At 39.7% G+C, this 21,088-nt stretch overlaps 1 protein-coding gene across 4 annotated transcripts in view; it reads left to right on the forward strand.

The window, feature by feature from the left end:
• Positions 1-15,166: 15,166 nt before the first annotated feature.
• Ube3a (ubiquitin protein ligase E3A) overlaps positions 15,167-21,088 on the forward strand; it is a 77,525-nt gene continuing 71,603 nt past the window's right edge. For 2 of the 4 annotated variants that reach the window (XM_021204756.2, XM_021204765.2), the window contains exon 1: positions 15,167-15,700. The gene's annotated coding sequence lies outside the window, so the exon portion shown is untranslated. The remainder of the gene's footprint in view (positions 15,701-21,088) is intronic. The other 2 variants (XM_029531657.1, XM_029531664.1) reach the window with 2 other exon arrangements.

A 21,088-nucleotide genomic window follows, 5' to 3' on the forward strand; every position in this document is an offset into this window, starting at 1 on the left:
GGTGCTCTTACCCACTGAGCCATCTCACCAGCACTGTCAAAAGTTCTAATGAACTGTCATCAATTCATGTATGTACAAAAGCCTCGATTGTATCTGCACCCCTGAAACAAACAAACAAACAAACCCCTCCAGTCACCTAGAAGTGTTTGCCAATGAGAATCATCTAGATGGACCTTAGGAAACAGAATTTAAATAAAAAATTATAAACTTTATAAAAGAATTCAGGAGTTTAAAGAAGACATATAAAATCAGCTCAGTCAACTTAAAGGTGATAAGTTAAAGAGAAATGGTGTGATACCCAAGAAAAAACAAAAACAGAGGTGGTAAAATGATTAAAACAATCCAGAATTTAAAAAAAGTATTCAATAAAGAGATAGAAACATTGAAGAGGACTTATGCTGCTAAGATCAAACTGAAAAATCTAACCCAACTATAAAACTGAAAGGAATGCTTTATAAGTAGAAAAGGAATACAGCAGATGATAGAATATCAGGTCAGGAAGATACAATAATGGAATCTAGATGAAATAAACAAAGAAAATGGGGGGAAAAATCCATAGGAAAGGAATGTACAAGAATTGTGGTATACCATAAGAAGACCAAACCTTAGACTTATAGGAATAGTGTGGAGAACAATCCTGACATAGAGCAAATCTTCAATAAGATTATAGAAGAAAACTTCCTCAAACTCAGGAAAGAGAGGCTCATACAATAACCTCACAGCACAACAAATAGACAATACCATAGAAAATATTCATGACATACAACAGTTAAACTGCTAAGTGTACAAATAAAGTATACTGAAATCTGAAAAGAAAAAAAAAAAGGCACAAACCAAGGTACACCCTCCAGAATAACAGCTGATTAGCTGATTTCTCAGTGAAAACTCTGAAATCCAGAAGAGCCAGAAACATGCATTCCAACTCCTAAAAGACCAACTAGACTCATATACCCAGCAAAACTATTTACCATGTTGAAAGAGAGAAAACAAACAAACAACTTTCCATGATATAAATAGCTTAAAAAATATTTCCAAACGAAGCTAAAAGAAAATATATCAGCCAGGCATGGTGGTGAATGCCTTTAATTCTAGCACTCGAGAGGCAGAGGCAGGCGGATTTCTGAGTTCGAGTCCAGCCTGGTCTACAAAGTGAGTTCCAGGACAGAAAGGGCTATACAGAGAAACCCTGTCTCAAAAACACCAAAAAAAAAAAAAAAAAAAAAAAAAAAAAAAAAAAAAGAAAGGAAGAAAGAGAAAGAAAGAAAGAAAGAAAGAAAGAAAGAAAGAAAGAAAGAAAAAGAAAATACATCAAGAGAGCTGCCCTGAGCAGCCTGCTATCCTAGGGGGGATATCCATTTTTGCCCCACTTCTCCCCCCACTTTCATCAGACTCGTTAAGCCTGGTTCATACAAGTAAACTTCCCTTCCTCCACTCATCTTTCCCTGCCTGAGCTGCTCTAAGTAGCCTTCTGTCCCAGGCAGACATCCATTCTCATATCACTTCTCTGCTTCCCTTCATCGGATCTGCTGCTTCTGAACCATACAGACCTGCAGATCCTGAACCATACAGACCTGAAGATGCAGAATCATACAACCCCTGGATACATATCAGAGGCCTGCCACACCAGGACCATTGAGGTTAACCCCACTCCCAACACCTACAACAACAGGAACATAGCTACTACCTACTTCCACAGCCATGCAGATGGTTAAATGTCCTTGAAAAAAACACAATCAACAAAAGGCAGAGCAAAATAACACCTTCAGAGCACAGCTTCCCTTCTACAGTAAGCCCTGGATATTCTAACACAACCGAAGCTCACAAAAATAACTTTAAATCCAATCTTATAAAGATAATAGAAGCCTTTAAAGATGAAATGAATAAATCCTTTAAAGAAATACAGAAAAATACAATCAAACAGGTAGTGGCCTTTAAAAAGGAAACAAATAAATTCCTTAAATATATACAGGAAAATACAATAAGAGGTGAAGAAAATGAATAAAGCTGTGCAAGACCTGAAATTGGAAATAGAAACAATAAAGAAAACACAAACTGAGTGAATACTGGAGATGAAAAACTTAGGGAAAAGAAACAACAGTTGCAAGCAGCACCAAGAGAAAGCAGGAGATGGAAGAGAGAGTATCAGGTACAGAAGATACAATACAAGAAATTGATACATCAGTCAAAGAAAACATTAAATCTAAAAAATCCCTGACACAAAACATCCAGGATATCTGGGATACCATCAGAAAACATAACATAAGAATAATAAGAAGGTGAAGAGCTTTAAGGCTCAGAAACGATTCTCAACAAAATCATAGAGTAAAACTTTCCCAACCTAAAGAAAGAGATGCCTATAAACATACAAGAAGCTTAAAGAATACAAATTAGACTAGACCAGAAAAGAAAATCCTCTTACCAGATAATAACCAAAACCCACAATCTACAGAACAAAGAAAGAATATTAGAAGTAGTGAGGGGGAAAAAGGAGAGGTAAAATACAAAGGCAGACCTATCAGCATGACACATGACTTCTCAACAAAGACTCTAAAAGCTAGAAGGGCCTGGACAGATATCTTGCAACCACTAAAGAAGCATGGATACCACCCTAGAATACTATACTCAGAAAAACTCTAAATAACCACAGATGGAGAAAATAAGATATTTCTAGAAAAGTTCAATTTCAAACAACATCTATCCACTAGTACAGATCTACAGAAAATACTGGAAGGAAAACTCCAACCCAAGGAGGATAACTACATCTAACAAAACACAGGAAATAATTCCATTCCAGTAAAAGCAAGAGAAGCATGCACACAGAATGTGGAAAAACAGGATCCATCCTTCTGCTGCATACAAGAAATACACTTTAGCAATAAAGATAGATTTTACCTCAGATTAACGGGATGGAAGAAAGTTTTCCAAGCAAACTGACCCAAGAAGCAAGCTGGAGTAGCCATTCTAATATCTAATAAAATAGACTTTCAAATAAAATTAATCAAAAGAGAAACTTCTTACTCATCAAAGGAAAAATCTACCAAGATGACATCTCAATTCTGGACATCTATGCCCCAAACACAATGGCATCTACATTTGTAAAAGAAACCTTGTTAAAGCTTAACACACATCAAACCCCACACATTAATAGTGCAGTACTTGAATGCATTTGTAAAGGAGACAATTTCCTAAACAGTACTCCAATGGCTCAGGCTCTAAGAACAATTGATAAATGGGACCTTATGAAACTCCGAAGCTTCTTTCTGTAAGGCAAAAGTCACTGTCAATAAGATAAAATGGCAACCTCAAAATTAGGAAGTATCTTCAACAACCTTACATGTGACAGAGGGCTAATATCCAACATTTATAAAGAACTCAAGAAGTTATACTCCAACAACTCATATAACCCAATTAAAAAATGGGGCACAGACCTAAACAGAGAATTCTCAACAGAGGAATCTCGAATGGCAGAGAAGCACTTAAAGAAATGTTCAAAGCCCTTAGTCATCAGGGAAATGCAAATCAAAACAACTCTTAGATTATACCCATCAGAATAGCTAAGATACTCAAATGATAGCTGGCTAGGATATGGAGCCAGGGGAACACTCTTCCATTGCTGGTGGGACTGCAAATTTGTACAACTACTTTGAAAATCAATTTGGTAGTTTCTCAGAAAACTGGTAAATAGTTCCACCTCAAGAACCTGGCATACCATTCTGGGCATATATACAAAAGATGCTCCTCTATCCCACAAAGACACTTGCTCAACTTTATTCATAGCAGTTTCATTATTAATAGCCAGAAACTGGAAACAACCTAGATGTCCCTCAACTGAAGAATGGATAATGAAAATCTAGTACATTTACACAATGGAATACTATTCAGCTCTGAAAAAGCAAGACATCATGAATTTTGCAGGCAAATGGATACAATTTGAGAATATCACCCTAGAGGAGGTAACCTAGTCTCAAAAGAACACACATGGTATGTATTCACTTATAAGTAGATATTTGCCATAAGATATAGGATGCCCATGTTATACTCCACAGACCTAAGGAAGCTGGACTGGAAGAAGAGCACAAACAAGGATGCTTGAGACACACTTGGAAGGGTGAACAGAATGATTGTCAAAGGCAGATGGAAGGAGGGAACTGGTGAAAGAGAGAATCAGGAGGGGAGTAGGGGGTTTAGGGGCCTGGGTTTAGGGAGGTGTAGGAGGCTGACTGGCTGGCCGTGAGAAAGAGAGGAAATCTGCAACTTGACTTGGGGAGAGGGGAGGTTGGAAGTATCTGCAGGAAGAGACAGAGACCTGGAAAAGGGGCACCCAAAAAACAATGGCCTGCTAAACTGTAACTCAGAATTGGGGGTATGGGAGCTGGTGAGGCTGCCTACTGTGGCCAGGCAGGACTTTCCAAATTGTATGTCTACTAGAAATTCAGGGATTGGGGATGGAGCAGAGTCTGAGGGAATGACCAACCAATAACTGGCCGAACTTGAGACCCATTCCATAGACGAACACCAATTTCTGACACTACTAATGATACTCTGTTATGCTTGCAGTCAAATGTCTAGTGTGGCTGTCCTCCAAGAGGTTTCCCCCACTAGCCAGCTCAGGCAGATGCAGTCACCCATTGCCAAACAGTGGATGGAGTTTGGGAATAGATTATATCCCCTAAGGGGTAGGAAATCCACAGGAAGACCAACCAAATCAACTAACTTGGACTATTGAGGCCCTCAGAGACTGAACCACCAACCAAAGAACATACATGGGATGGACCTAGGCCTTTTTACACATATGTAGCAGATGTGCAGTTTGATCATCATTTGGGTCCTGAACAACTGGATCGAGGGCTATTTCAAAACGTGTTGCCTGTATGTGGGATATGTTCTTCTAGCTGGGCTGTCTTGTCTGGCATCAATGGAAGAGGAGACATCTAGACTGGCAGAGACTTGAAGTGCCAGCATGGGGAGATACCCAGGGGTTCCCCACCTGCTCAGAGAAGAAGTGGAGTGCTAATATGTGTACTGGAGGCTATCTGCAGAGATCTCTAGCCCAGCCAGGTGGGAGGGTTAAAATAAAGCAGGAAGGGCATGAGCAGGGAGGGGGAATTGCCTCTTACACTTCTGCTGCTGTTGCTGCCACCATTGCTTTGGTGCCACTGCCCCAGAAGCTGCTGTTGTGAGACACTGCACTGGCTGTGCTGAGCCAAGCTGGGCTGAGCGAGAGGAGGGGCTGGCTAGCTGGCAAGGGAAGTGCAGGAGAGCTTCTATTGGTGAAAGCTTTGGTAGAGTTCTCTTTTCAGGCAGTGTTACAGCTCTTGTGACAGATGCTCTCCGATTATGGAGCAATTCTTAGTAATTCTTACACACTTTTATTCTTTCTGGTATAGTTTTGGGATGGGTTGTGGTCTGACAGTAGCTGCTTCCTATTGGCTTTGTCTGAGATATTAGGAACACCTCATCTACATGTACAGGGCCTTGAGGGTGCTGCCCCTACATGACTGATGGCTACAATTCTCTCCTTGGGGGACTGTGGTAACAAGACAGGGGCCTGATGCTGAGAGTAGGCAAAGCTCCTACTGCCTCTTCAGTATCCTTGGGGCTTCAAGCCTTAGCTTGGCCTTACCAAGCTTCTTCTCATGGTCCACCATGTCATAACTTCCACTTTCTTTTTATAAAGGAGAGGTGTCAGCAGAATAATTGTTTCTTATGTTGCGAACAGTTTGATATTGAACCAAGACCTGATTAGTAGTGATCTTTGCAATGCTACTCATCTGCTACTTTACAAACTGAATGAGGAAAGGTGCTAAAAGAAGCAAGGCTCCAAGGGCTAGTATGAGGCCAAGGAGGGGAAGAAGACAAGCTACTAAGGGATTAGAGTACCCCAGGGTAGGGGTCTTGGGAGTATAGTGTACCCGGATGTTCCCCTGGAGCTCTTTGAGCATTTGTTCATCTTGTTATATCAGCCCTGATTCATTGACACAAGTCCCGCCCTGTTCAGCAGTCAGTAAGTCCAGGGCTCTCAGGTTTTGGAAATGAATTCCAGTTAAGGAGGTTATCTGGCATTGAAGAGACTCAAGGCTGTCTGTAGTGGAGGCAATTACCTGGTCAAGCTGGTCCTGGAAGTTGCTGGCTAGATGTTGTGTTTGGACAAGAGCTGCTCCAGTGGTTCCTGTCACAACCAGTAAGACAGTGAGGCCCCATTCAAAGAGAAGAGGAATGAAGATCTCTCTTTTCTTTTGGCTTCCTTGAATCTGCAAGGTGATTTCTTCATGTTCATAGAGATAAACCTGGGGAACAGTTATCATAAGGGTGCAGGAGCCTTGGAAAGGGGATTTAATACAGGTACCTGTAGTACCTTTAAATCAGAGGAGAGCAGGAGGGTTAATATTTACTGACTTTGTGATGGTGATGTCATGGGCACATGTAAGATGGAGAGGGCCCTACAAGGCAAAGCACGGGTGGGGGCAGGGTGGGGGTAGGTCAAAAAGAGGAATGTCTTGTGCTTTCCTTGTGGGTAAGAGTTCATGAAGGGAAATGTTAAGGGGAATGGCTGCTAATAATGGTTGAGAGAGAGAAGCACAGAAAACACATTGGAAGGAGTTGGGTGGGGTTGGTGGTTAAGGGGAGGACATCAGCTACATATTGAATGTACTGTAGCCAGGAGAGGGTAGCATGGAGTTCCTTCTCACACTGATTTTCCTATTAGAGAATATTAACATGGGTAAAGACTGATTTGGAGGCAGGAACAAGCTCACAGGAGACATGTAGTTCAGCTAGGTGTTGGCTGAAGGTCCCTCTGAACCCTGTCTTAATCCTGACAGACATTGGTGGAGACTATCTAACTTCTCCTTATAACAAAAACAAAAAACGTGGTAACACAGCAGCCACTTAAAAGGCACAGGGCAGCTGCCAGTTCTTAAATCTGCAGGAAGGCTTAGCATTTTGGACCTTTGTGGAATCCCCCAAAGCCAATAGGCCAAGGGAAATGTTCCCACTGGACAAACGTTTCTCCTCTTTTCTGTCATGGGCAACTCGTCATTGAATAAAAAAATTCCTCCAGACCAGGGAGATATGTACACTATTAAAATCCCACAGAATAAAAACAGCCAAGCCTCCATGTTTTGGAAGGAATTCCTTCAGATAGTTCCATGTATGGCCAATGACTATATTTATAGCCCTGCTAGCTGAGTTGGTAGAGCATGAGACTCTCAGGGTTGTGGGTTCATGCCCCACCCCCCACATTGGGTGTCAGCTGCCAGTCTACATATTGGAGGCTATCTGCAGAGATAGCTGGCCTGGCCAGGTGGGAGGTTTCAAGTAAAAGGGAAAGGGCACTAGCAGGGATGGACAATTGCCTCTAGCTCTGATGCTGCTGCCACCACCTCTGGTGCTGCTGCTTTAATGCTGTCATCCCAGCAGCTGCTGTTGCTCCAAGATGTTGCACTGGAAGTACTGAGCTGAGCCATGTTGAGCAGGCAGCAGTGGCCTGGTTAGCCAGCAAGACAGGCGAGTGCAGTGGAGCTTCTGGTGGTGAAAGTTTCAGGGAGCAGTTCTCTTTCCATGGAGTGTTACAGCTCTTGTGACAAATACTCTTAGACAATGGAGTTCTCACACACCTTTATTCCTTCTGGATAAGATCTTATTTACAGTTTTGGGTGTGGGTTGTTTTCTGTAAGTGCTGCCTATTGTTTTAGTCTGTGATGTTAGCGATGCCTCATCTACATGTGCAGGAGCTAAAGGGGGCTGCCCCTATGTGATGGGGGACTGTGGCTACATGAAAGGGGCCTGATACCGGGAATAGGTGAAACTCCTATTGTCTCTTCAGGGTACCCAGGTCTTCAAGCCTTTGCTCCACCTTACTAGGCTTATTCTCCTGGTCTACGGCCCCACAGAGGAGGGGAAATGGGGGAAGTATTGTGGGAGGGGCTGAGAAGAAGGGGGCAGTAAGCAAGATATAAAGTGAATTAAGTAAAATAAATAAATAAGTAAATAAAATAAAATAATATTTCAGGTTGAAGAAAGGAATGAACATAGCCATGAGACTGTAGGAGGAAACAATAAGTCATAATTATTAAAACTAGAAGTACCCCTAAGAATATAACAATATCAACAATCAACCATAATAACTACCACACACATATTTCAATAGAAACTTTAACTAAGAATAAAAGGATAGGAAAGTATATTTCAGTCAAATTGGGACAGGAACCAAGTAAATGTTGGTACCCTTTTATCTAACAAAATAGACTTCAAACTGAAATTAATCCAAAGACATAAACACTGCATGCTAATTAGGCTATTTAATTAAATAATTAATTAAACCAGTTAATCAAGAAGTCATTATTATCCTAATTATATATATAGCAAAATATGGTATGCCCAATTTCATAGAAAAGATTCTATTGGACTTAAAGATACAGAGTAATATCAGTGGGTCAATATTAGGTGATTTTGGTATCCTCCTTTTTCCAATGGACAGGTTATATAAAGAAACATCAGAACTAAATGACATCATAGGCCAAATGGACTTAACAAATGTCTCTAGAATATTTGACCCAAATAATGAAGAATAAAAATTCAATTCAACAGCACATAGAATTTCTCTAAAATAGATTATACCCTGGGATATAAAACAAATATTTACAAATTCATTGAAGAATGAAATACCTATATGTATTCTATCAAACCATAATTCAATAAAACTTAATTTGGTAGTAAACAAATGTATATTAATATATAAACCCAGGAAGATTAAATAACTCATTATGAATGATGAAGTGGAGAATGAAGAAATCAAGAGAAGTAAGAAAAGAAAAAAGAAAAAAGAAAAAAAAAACTTCCCTGGAATAGAATAAAAAGTAAAGAGCAAAATCTCTGGGACACGTCAAAAACAATTCCATGAAAAAAACTTTATACTTCTAAGTCCTACATTAGAAAACTCGAGCACAAATAAATGAATTAATAATTTCACTCAAAATTTTGGAAAAGCCAATCAAAGCAAACCAAATCTTAATGTAGTCAATCATGAAAAATAATAAAAATCAGAGCAGAAAACAATGAAATATAAACAGTGAAAATAATAAAAAGAATCAACAAATCTATTAGATGGTTCTTTGAGAAGATAAACCAAATTGAGAGACCCTTGGCCTATCTAAGCCAATTAAAGACAGAAAGGACTTTAATGGGATCTGAAATGAATAGGGAAGCCTTGCAACAATTCAAAATAAGGGGATACTTAAAAGTGTGAACCCCATTTAGCTGCAAGTTCAAAAGAAATGTATGAATTTTAAGATTCAGTCAAACAACAAAAGTTACAGCAAGAAGTCAACAATCTCAACTAACCCATAAAAATTTGGAAATTAAAGTAGTAATACAAAATCTTGTAGGTAAAAATGTCCAGAACCTGATAGAATCACAGCATAATTGTACAAGATTTCAAAAATGATCTACAGCCAATTGTTCTTAAACTATTCAAAGAAAGAGGAACAGAAGGTTCATCCCCAAATTCCTTCAATGAAGGAAAGGTCACTCTACTACTAAACAATGTAAAGCCACAGTCAGTCTACAGGTCAATACAATGATGATTATAGATTCAAAAAATTTAACAACATACTTGCAAAAAGAATACAGACACCCATCAAAAAGATTATCCACTATGACCACATTGGCTTTATTTATCCTTGAAAAACCAGAGACCTTCAATATATGCAAGACAATTGTCTTAGTCAGGGTTTCTATTCCTGCACAAACGTCATGACCAAGAGGCAAGTTGGGGAGGAAAGGGTTTATTTGGCTTACACTTCCATACTGCTGCCCATCACCAAGGAAGTCAGGACTGGAACTCAAGCAGGTCATGGAGCAGGAGCTGATGCAGAAGCCACAGAGGGATGTTCTTTACTGGCTTGCCTCCCCTGGCTTGCTCAGCCTGCTCTCTTATAGAACCCAAGACTACCAGTCCAGAGATGGTCCCACCCACAAGGGGCCTCTCCCCCCTTGATCACTAATTGAGAAAATGCCTTACAGCTGGATCTCATGGGTGCATTTCCTCAACTAAAGCTCCTTTCTCTGTGATAACTCCAGTTGTGTCAAGTTGACACAAAACTAGCCAGTACAACAATAAATGTAATAAATCTCATAAGCAGACTTGAAGGAAACAAGACCATCTATTGAGATGATCAATAGATGCAGCTGTGACAGAGTCCATCACAAACTCATTTTGAATATCCTAGATAAATTATGATGAGAAAGAAAATATATTAACATAAAAAAGCTACATATGAGAAAGGCACAGTGAGCATCACATTAATTTGAGAACAAGTTAAAGCAATCTCATAAAAATCAGAAATGAGACAGAGCTGTCCACTATCCTCAGTCCTTTTCAGTATTGTGCTAGAAATACTAGCTGGAGTAAAGCAAGAGAAAGAAATTAAAAGGCTACAAATAGGAACAAAGAAAAGTAAAAATTTTGCCATTTGGAGATGACATGATATTTTACATAAGAGATGCCAAAAATTCTACCAGAAAACTACTACTAGAAACAATAAAATTCACCGATATGGCAGGATATAATACCAACTTGTACAAATCAATATTTTTTCTGTACACCAACACAGATAAGTGAAAGTTCATGGGTATGTTTCCACTCACAACAATATCAAAGAAAAAATAAACTCAGGAATGAATATAGCCAAGGAGGTGAAAGAACATTACAGTGAGAAGTTTACATGTCTAAAGGAAAAGATAGAGACCAGTATAAAATGGGAAGACATGCTCATGACTTGGTAGATTTAATTTTGTGAGTTTGATCATTTAATCAAATGCTTTTTACACATTCACTGCAACCTGAATTAAAATCCTTATCTCATTTCACATAGAAATAGGAAGAAAAATAACCTAAAAGTCATATGAAACCATAAAATACCACAGATATCCCATAAGAATGCTGAGCTAAAAGAACAATGCTGGAGAAATTAGCAACTCAGATTTCAAAGTATTTCAAAGTATGAGCCAAAGAAAATATATTGTACTGGCATAAAAAAAGATATGCAAACCAATGCAATAAAATTTAAATCATGAAGATGATTGCATGTAATTTCAGTCATTTAATATTTGACATAGATGTCAAAAATATACACTGGAGAAAAATATATCTTAACCAAATGGTGTGGCGAAAACTGAATGTTGACATGAAGAAGAATGAAACTGAACCATATCCATCAGCTTTCAAAACAACAACAACAATGCCAACTCCAAAACCCAAAAAACTAAGAATGCTAAGAATGATATTTGTTTTACTACAGTTAAAATGTTTGGTCTTTGTATGCTAATAGACTAGGTTAATATTACAAAACAAAAATGTAAGCTTTAATAATAGAATTCTGCAGCAATGGTATGAGTTAACAAAGTAAAAGATCATTTCAGCAATAGAGTTTTGTATTCTGCATATATCAGTGTCAAGTAAGACATTGCCTTTAAATTAAATATAATATTCATAATTATTGATTAACCAGATGTCTTTTTAAAAAAGACTTATTTATTTTATGTATACAAGTACACTGTTGTTGGATATTAGCCCTCTCTTGGATGTAGGGTTGGTAAAGATCTTTTCCCAATTTGTAAGTTGCTGTTTTGTTCTGTTGACAGTATCCTTTGCTTTACAGAAGCTTTTCTTTTCTTTTTTTTATTATTATTTTCTTTATGTACATTTCAAATGCTATCCCGAAAGTTCCCCATACCCTCCCCCTGCCCCTGCTCCCCTACCCACCCACTCCCACTTCTTGGCCCTGGCCTTCCCCTGTGCTGGGTCATATAAAGTTTACAAGACCAAGGGGCCTCTCTTCCCAACGATGGCCGACTAGGCCATCTTTTGCTACATATGCAGCTAGAGACTCAGCTCAGGGGGTACTGGTTAGTTCATATTGTTGCTGCACCTACAGGGTTGCAGACCCCTTCAGTTCCTTGGGTACTTTCTCTAGCTCCTCCACTGGGGGCCCTGTGCTCCATCCAATAGTTGACTGTGAGCATCCACTGCTTGTGGACGTTGTACATCGTGGTGCGCACTAGGCTCCGCACCACGATGTACAACGTCCACAAGCAGGGCCCTGTGCTCCATCCAATAGTTGACTGTGAGCATCCACTTCTGTGTTTGCCAGGCACTGGCATAGCCTCACAAGAGGCCGCTATATCAGGGTCCCTTCAGCAGAATTTTGCTGGCATGTGCATTAGTATCTGAGTTTGGTGGCTGATGATGGGATGGATTCCCTGATGGGGTAGTCTCTGGATAGTCCATCCTTTCATCTTAGCTCTAAATTTTGTCTCTGTACTTATATCTTTCATTGGTATTTTGTTCCTTATTCTAAGGAGGAATGAAGTATCCACATGATGGTCATCCTTCTTGGTTTTCTTGTGTTTTGCAAAATGTGTCTTGGGTATTCTAAGTTTCTAGGCTAATATCCGCTTATCAGTGAGTGCATATCTAGTGACTTCTTTGTGACTGGGTTACCTCACTAAGGACGATATCCTCCAGATACATCCATTTGCCCAAGAATTTCATAAATTCATTGTTTTTAATAGCTGAGTAGTACTCCATTGTGTAAATGTACCACATTTTCTGTATCCATTCCTCTATTGAGGGACATCTGGGTTCTTTCCAGCTTCTGGCTATTATAAATAAGGCTGCTATGAACATAGTGGAGCATGTGTCCTTATTACCAGTTGGAAGATCTTCTGGGTATATGGCCAGAAGAGGTATTGTTGGGTCCTCNGGTAGTACTATGTCCAATTTTCTGAGGAACCACCAGACTGATTTCCAGAGTGGTTGTACAAGCTTGCAATCCCACCAGCAATGGAGGAGTACAGAAGCTTTTCAATTTTATGAGATTTTGTTTGTCAATATTTGATCTGACAATAGAGCCTGAGCCATTGGTGTTCTGTTAAGGAAATTTTCTCCCAAACATTTTTTTGTGTTGAGGATTTATACCTTTTTTGATCATTTTATCCTAGCTCAGGAGTAGCATATAAATATTAGTTGACACCCTGAAAACCATACAAGTGCTCAACTATTGTAAAAAACTTTTACAGGCCTGATTTCCTCTTTAACTGATTTACTGAAGATATGTACAGAGATTATCTTGTATTGTTTTACAAGGCCCAGGAACAAATATTAGACACTAAGCTTGTTTAAAGCATGAATATGCTTATACAATTACATGGTTCTTTTACATTTGAAATGAGAAAGTATTTCAAACTATTGAGGCTCATTTAGACCTTATTGCACACCTAGATACCAAATAGCTTTTCCTAGAAAACATGTCAAAAAAAAAAAAAACAAAAAACAAAAAAACAAACCCACAGACTGATAATGAAAAAAATATCATGAAAAGTATATAAATATGTTGGCAGGAATCATTCATGGTAATATTTTTTAGCATAAACATTGATTTCTCAACCTCTCTTTGAGATAGTCTCTTTTAATAGTGAGGCCTGCCATAGAACTCTAGATTTTCCTGCCTATGTTGGGGTTTCAGGCATGCACCTTTATGTATAGCATTAATGTTTCTAAATTTTAAAATTGATAAATCAAAATACATGAAGTCCTGAACATCAGAGGCGCATATAAGAATACATATTGAACATTAAGTAAATAATTTCTTCAGATTGTTAAGAGAAATAAGAACTCTGGGCTGTTCGCTACATTTTGATAATTCACATTACTAGAAAATCACCTTTCCTTTTCAGACTTCTATTTAGGAGTGAATAGCTGAAAGCATCATCACATGCAGCAATAGTATATGTACTTTACTTTTCTTAGTAGTCTAATGATCTTAAATTTTGGTTTTGTATTTTGCAAAGATAACTCTTTAAGGGGCTATATTTATTACTGGCCCCTTTCATATAATACAATCATATTCCAAATGAGGATCTTTAATGGGGGGAGAGAAGAAAAAATAAAACGAATAGAAAAAATTGAAAGTATCGTAAAATCTGATATAACAGTTGCACTTATTATTTATCCTATAATCGTTTACACACATACACACACCCGCCTATTTTTTTAGTTTTAAAAAATAGCAAGCCTTAAATCCCAGCATTCAGAAAGCAGAGGTAGGCGAATCTCTGAAGTCAAGGCTAGCCTGGTCTACAGAGTGGGTTCCAGGACAGCCAGGGCTTCACAGAGAAATCTGTCTTGAAAACCCAATAACAAAAATAGCTGTTTATAGTGGGGAGATCATATATATATATATATATATATATATATATATATATATATATATATATATATACACAGACATACACAGGTTTATAGGAGTTTTAATAAACAGAAAAGCACAGTAATACATGATTGTTACATTTTGAGCACTAGATGATTAAGGCTTACTAAGCTGCAAGCCAGAAAATAACATGTCAGCTAGTCTTCATATGAGTGTCAAAACCATTAACAACAACAAACCTAAGTAAACCCTCACTCCGGTACCAAGTCACATGGCTCTAATAGAGTTCAGGTGTTCTGTAAATTAAAATTAGCCACTATCCACTTGTGATCAAGCAAGGAGGTTTCTTCTCAGTTGACAATCTACTGGAAGACAACACAGGTGGGGCTGGGCTTTTACCTACTAGTCTGGTAAAGCAGTGACATATCATGTTCTGGCAGAGGCTGATGACCTTGTTTGCTGAAAGGTTGCCCAATCTCAGTGACTCCTGAATCCTTTACTCAAGACAGTTCGGATGAAAAGTCGTTGGGGTCAGCCCTAGCAACAAAACACTTCTACGCCTCCTCGTGCCGCCAGTAGGCTCCACCCTCTTGGCCTATTCGTCCCTCTGACTCCTGGGCTTTCCTAGGTTGGGTAGCCCTGTCGGCTCTCCCGAGCTCACCGAAGCACACTGGTCTATAGATTGGGTAAAAGGAGCAGAGGCTGAAAACACCAAGCCTCTGCCAGCCCTGTCTCAAGATGGCGACGGGGCTGGCCAGCTTCCACCCAGCCCAAGGCCATCTCCCCTTCCCAAAGGCCCCCGCGCCGCAGGCGAAGGCGAACTAGGGGAGGGCCCCACAGAGCTGCCATCGGGGCGGGGCCGAGCCCGTCGCCATCCCACGCACGCGCAACCCCGCCTCGCATCCCGCCTCCGGACTCGGAGCCCTCGCCCGGCAGGGTGGCGCGCGCTGCCTGTCGGGATACTCGGTCCGCCCACCTAGTCATCTCGTCCAGTGCTGCGTTCGCGAGATCCGGGTTTCTTCCCAAGATGGTGGCGCTCGTCTTCGGGTGACTCCAGGAGACGACAGGGCCTCTCGTCTTCGCCAGCACCTCGTCGCCCCTCCTGCGCTCGCTCGCTCGCTCGCTCGCTCTCTCGCTCGCGCACCCGGCCACGCAGCTGTTCACCGCCTCATTACGCCTCTCTTCCGTCGACCTGTCGCGGACGGTGGCGCCTCCTTCTGCTGCTCTTCGGAGTTGCTCGCCGCCCTCGCCCCCCACTGTGGACAGATCGCGGCAGCAGCGCTTCAGCGCCGACTTGAAGGTGGTCCAGGCGCCTGGCCTCCTGGCCTCGGTTTCCTGAGGAGAAGCGCGGGTCCCGCATGAGACCCGGCGGTGGCGCCAGCGAAAGGGAACGAGGCGGTGGCGGGCGGCGGCGGTGGACGAGGGCGACCAGGACCAGTGAGGCGGCCGCAGCTGCGAGGGCCGCAGCCCACGCGCGGGGGCGAGGACAGGTCAGTGCTGCTGCGGCTGCGGCCTGTCCGGCGCGCTCCCTCTGGTCTGTACCGCCGGTCCCCTCGTCACCCTCCGGGCCGCGCTGACAGGGTAGGCGCCCGGGCCCTCACCCGCCTCCGTGAGCGAGTGCTTGGGGCGCGTGGTCTGGAGGGGCCGGTGCCAGGACTAGGCCCTGGTGGCTGCGGCTGCTGCAGCCTTAACTGTCAGTGCTGGCTGGACGCAGGAGGGAGGGTTTTGTCACCCGCGGGTACCCGAGTGGGCCCGGGGTGGGGCGGACGTGCAGGGCGTCGAGATCGGGGGCCTCATCTAAGCAGAGATAGGAGAGCCAGCCGTGGCTTCAGGCTGCGAAAGGCAGGCCCTTTCCTCCAAAGGGGCGCTCTGGTGGGGAAGACATATTTAGATGTGTGCTTAGTGGGTTGGGGTATTGGGGGTGGATTGGAAGGAAGACGGATGAAGCGGCACCTCAAGCCCAAGGATTGCGCTCTGGTTTAATCGTGTGCTGCTTCTGGTAGGATTCAGTAGTTGAACGTGAGTTACTGGATTCCTCAGAAACTGCTGTGTTAATTTTCAATGCAAACCTGTAAGCAGTTGGCCTCCTCCTCTTCTCCCCTCCCCCTTTTCAGTTGAGAAAATGAAAAGGACGTTTTCCCCATTTTGATGCGGAGGCTTTTTGTTGGAAGAATCGAAGTTGAATGTGCTATAATTGCGTTAGCCTTAAAAATAGAAAGTATAATTTTAATAAGACTTTATCAGCTTTAGAAGAATCCTCTAAAGACAATTTTACGTCAATTTTTTTTTTTATGTCTTTTGAGCATGCTAAAATAGAACAGTATACAATCTCTTCGGGATTGCATTAAGTAGCTAGTGTACTGTTGGAAATGTCAACTAAATAGTATATGGGATGTGTATCCACCATTATCTTACGTCGTGAAGGATATTCGTATAATCCATGGTTTTGGGAGAAGCAGCAGATTATGTTAAAATGTTTTGAATAGGGAAGTGCGTTTCAAATAAAGATGGCCTGAACTTTAAGAAATACAACTGTTAAAAAGCTAAATATCAAAGACCCAGTAAATCTTGTTGAATAAATTGGACAAGTGACATGACGAATGTTTTTGTCACACCTCAGATTAGTTAATACTCTTAAGATATCTTTTTGGTAAATCATGTAAATTTAGAATTCAGGAGAGATAAAAGGAAAAATTTGTCTTGTTATCTATGACAGAAATTGCTTTAGTATTAAATTCTCCTTTTAAATAGACTCTGCTTACTGCACTTTTAAGGAAGTGGATACTGCATCTGTATTGCTGATAAGTAAGGATAACTGTAAATCCATAAATTCTTAGCTTTACAAAAAAGCCTTGTATCAGAACCTTTAATAAAAATGAGAACTTCAACCATTCGCAGTCTATAGTTTAAGAAAGATACAGCACATAATAAAGATGAGATGACTTGTAGCTTTGTTTTAAAAATCAGAATGTAGGTGGTGAAATATTTGTGTCAATATTTACCTTGCATGGTGGTTGTGAAGTGGTATACACTTACTTCTTTGGATGTTGCTCTTCATATAACTGAGGATCTTAACTTTGAGTTTAGAAAATTTCTTTTGCATGCAGGTTTTATAGGTGGCTTTTTTATCCCTGAAATATCCACCATCACTTTTTTTTTTTTTTTTTTTTTTTAAGAAAGGGTCTTACGGTATATCGTAGGATGACGTCTAACTCTCCTCTTGGCTTTGTCTCCAGGGTTCTGCGATTAAAAATGTATACCACCAAGACCGGCTACTTGCCCTTTTTTATGGTTTTAAATAGAAAATGTGATTTCTACCTGAGACAAAACTCATTCTGTTTAATTCATTTTTTTAACATTGCATTCATTAGTTATCTATAATGTCTCTGACATGTAAATTTTATTCAGTTGTATTTCTTAAACATTTGTGTCTCCCCTCAAATAATTGCTGTAATAATTGTTTCTCTTAATTTTTATGAATATTTTCTTTTTAATTGGCCATAGCTAATTTTTTCTGTTCAAGAGCTTAAGATGATCTTTTCAAATGCCCTTTAAAAAAAAAAACAACAAAATACCTTAAATGAATGGTTACTGGTATATTATCATTTATTCAAATTAGGTTTATGTTTGTTATTAATGATAACATTACTGTTAATGGATTTATATTACATATATATGCAGCTATTAAAAACATCAGTGTTCTGATTTTTGCAACTGGAGTTGAGTTTTAAGAGGTGGTCTTTTAAGTACTTTCAAATACGGAAAAACATGTGCCAGAGCAGAGGATCATATAAAAATAGTCCTCAAAGTCTTTGATGTTCTCTTCATAAAGGCTTAGGATAATAGAGTTTTGGTTTTGACAGTTATTTTTTCTTATTGATAAAAATAAAGACAATGTTATTCTAGGCAGATGTCTCACATCTGTAAACCAACAATTGAGAGGCTGAGGATCGTGGCAAGGTCTAGGCCAGCCTAGACTAAGAGGCGAGATGTGATAGAATGTGTAATTGAAAACTTTTTTCTTTAATTAAATTAAATTAATTAATGTTTTTTGGTTTCTTTGTGTAGCCGTGGCTGTCCTGGAACTAGCTGTATTGACTGGGCTGGCCTCAGACTTATTTTCCCGTAATTCTTAAGTCTGTTTGGCCTATTTATAAAATACCAAAGACTGGTCAACATCCCCCCACTCCTACTCCAAAAAATGTATCTCACAGTTAAGGACACAGAAATCTTAAGATCAAAGCTAATTTTATTGTAAATTTGAGTAGTGTTAGGAGGAGTAATGACTGAACCTCGGGCCTCTCAAGTTCTAGGAACCACTTCTTAGTCCTCTGTACACACTCCAGCTCAGACCTTGAACTGGGAGTCCTCCTGCCTCCTTCCATAGTAGCTGTGATTGCAGGCCTGTATCACTATGTCTCTGTGTATCTGTCTGTCTCTGTTTATTAGGGTTTTTTGTTTGTTTGTTTGTTTGGTTTTTTTTTTTTTTATTTTATTGTGTGAGAGTTTGGTCCGATTCAATAATAAGAGTCAGAGAAGTTATAAAACTACTCCTCTAACTGAGATCAGCTACTGTATTCTTTTTTTTTTTTTTAATACATGAGGAAATTGAAGAGTTTTAAATGGTTTTCGTAAGTTCATCTAAAGTCAGAATTAGTCTGGAGTCTCTGGTTCCTAGGTCAAAGTTCTACTTTTATTAGCAGATGTTCTGCCCTATTTGTTCGGAAGGATAGCTACACTTATTTTGCAATTAGCAATTCACTTTTATGGAGTTACATATTTTTATACTATTAGTAAAATATAATCCTTATGAGATAGCACAGGATTTAATTCTTTTGAATAAAAGATGTGAAATAAATTGTATTAAGTAGAAATACTATTATTTTTCCTCAATTTCTTTTTCCAAACATGAAAGGCTTGAAATACTTGATCACACTTTATTCCTTCTTAATAAAGTGACTTATTAATAAGTATACATCGATTTCTTGTTTTCATTTAATTTCAAAATATTACCTATAGTTTCAAGTATTGGGCCTATCTATACATGAAAAAAAATTTTTTAATACTGCTTTTTGAGAGAGGTTTCAATATATATTACTTTTTCTAGGTTTTACCTGAAGCCATGGAATAAGTAAATGGTTCAGAATTTCAGTGGTTTAGGAAACAAAACAATTTAGGATTATTGAAATGGAATAAAGAATGCAATATTCATGTTGTTAGAAGTTGTTGCTCTGCCTTTAATCCCAGCACTTGGGAGGCAGAGGCAGGTGGATTTCTGAGTTCGAGGCCAGCCTGGTCTACAAAGTGAGTTCCAGGACAGCCAAGGTTACACAGAGAAACCCTGTCTCGAAAAACCAAAAAAAAAGGAAGTTGTTGCTCTCCTGACATCTGTCTTGAGCCAGAGTGAGCTAAAAAGGAGCAGGCCATTTATCTTTCTAAGGCCTTGTTAATCATATTAAAGTGGTATTGCCTTCTTGTTACAGAGGATTATGCTGCTCATATGTGATACTTCTTGAACATTGATAGATACTGTATAAAGAAAGTAACTTGCCCAGGAGATTTGTAGGAGAAAGGATGATGGAATACGGTTATATTGTTTTCTGTTAACATGGCTAAGCCTCCTGGTCTTTCTGGTATGTACCTCTTTTGAGAGCTGGGATTGCAGGGTTATACCTCCTTTACAGCTGCATTTACAATATATGAATTTGTTTCAGATTTGATAACTATTTCAATAAGCTTAGGTTGTTTTGTTTCCTAAAACAATGAAATTCTGAAGCACTTATTACTTCTGAGGCTTTAAGTAAAACCTAGAAATAAATAATGTACATTTGCAAAGCTGAATTCTTTGTCATTTGCTCTACTTGACCTGTTTATTAATTAAATGAATTGCAAGTGAATCAGTTATAAGAGTGATGGGAAAGGGTGGGCTTTAGGGACCATAGTACCATAGTTAAGCTTATTCGTGCAGTTCAGTTGTAGCAAGTCTGAGTAGGAGCCTCACTAAGAAATTGCATTAGGCTTATAAACGAGAATCCTATGTAAATCTTGCTGAAGCTGGCATCTTTATTTGAAGTGAAACCAGAGTAGTAGTAGTAGTAGTAGTAGTAGTAGTATATAGGTACTGAACATTTTTTATATGAGCAGGATACAATTTTCCTTACACATCTGTTGCCTTGTGTGTAATCTGTTGTTACTCTTATCAGCAGCTCAGTACATTTCAGAAATTGGTCTTTCTTACCTGTCAACATCATTTAAGCAGTATAGCACAAATCTAATTAATTTGACAGAAATTAGATATTAAAAAAAAAAAAAAAACAAGACCCTTCAATTTTAGTTTTACATTGCTGGGGATAGAATACAGGGCCTTGCTACCTAGCAGTGAGCTACATTCCTAAGTTGAAAAAAATACTTTGAAAAAAAATATGTTATGGAGCCTTAGAGATCTAGTTTGAATGATGATGGGGTATATGTGTGTGGGTGGATGGATGGTGGTAGCTCTGGCGGCAGTGGTGGTGGCAGAGGGGGCAGGAGTAGTAGTAGTTGATAAAAATCAAAGTATGTAGCCTAGGCTAGACTGTATCTGGACATGTAGTGCAGACTGCCCTTGAATTCTTGGTCTTCAGCCCAAGTGCGGGGACACTTTAGTTCCTGTTTGTTTTATATGTTTTTTTAAAAGACAGAATATTTTGTAGTCCACACCTATTTATCCTTCTGACTACACTGCTCCAGTGCTGGGGACTATGGGTGTGAACCGTTTGTGTGTGTGTGTGTGTGTGTGTCCAGTGCATACATGTTCAATTCAAAATGTTCTTCTGGACATTTAAAGCAAGCAGTTTGCCACATAAATTACATAGGTATTACATGAATGAAGATACTGT

This window comes from Mus pahari, chromosome 1, assembly GCF_900095145.1.
Source record: "Mus pahari chromosome 1, PAHARI_EIJ_v1.1, whole genome shotgun sequence".
In the NCBI taxonomy this organism is placed as follows: domain Eukaryota; kingdom Metazoa; phylum Chordata; class Mammalia; order Rodentia; family Muridae; genus Mus; species Mus pahari.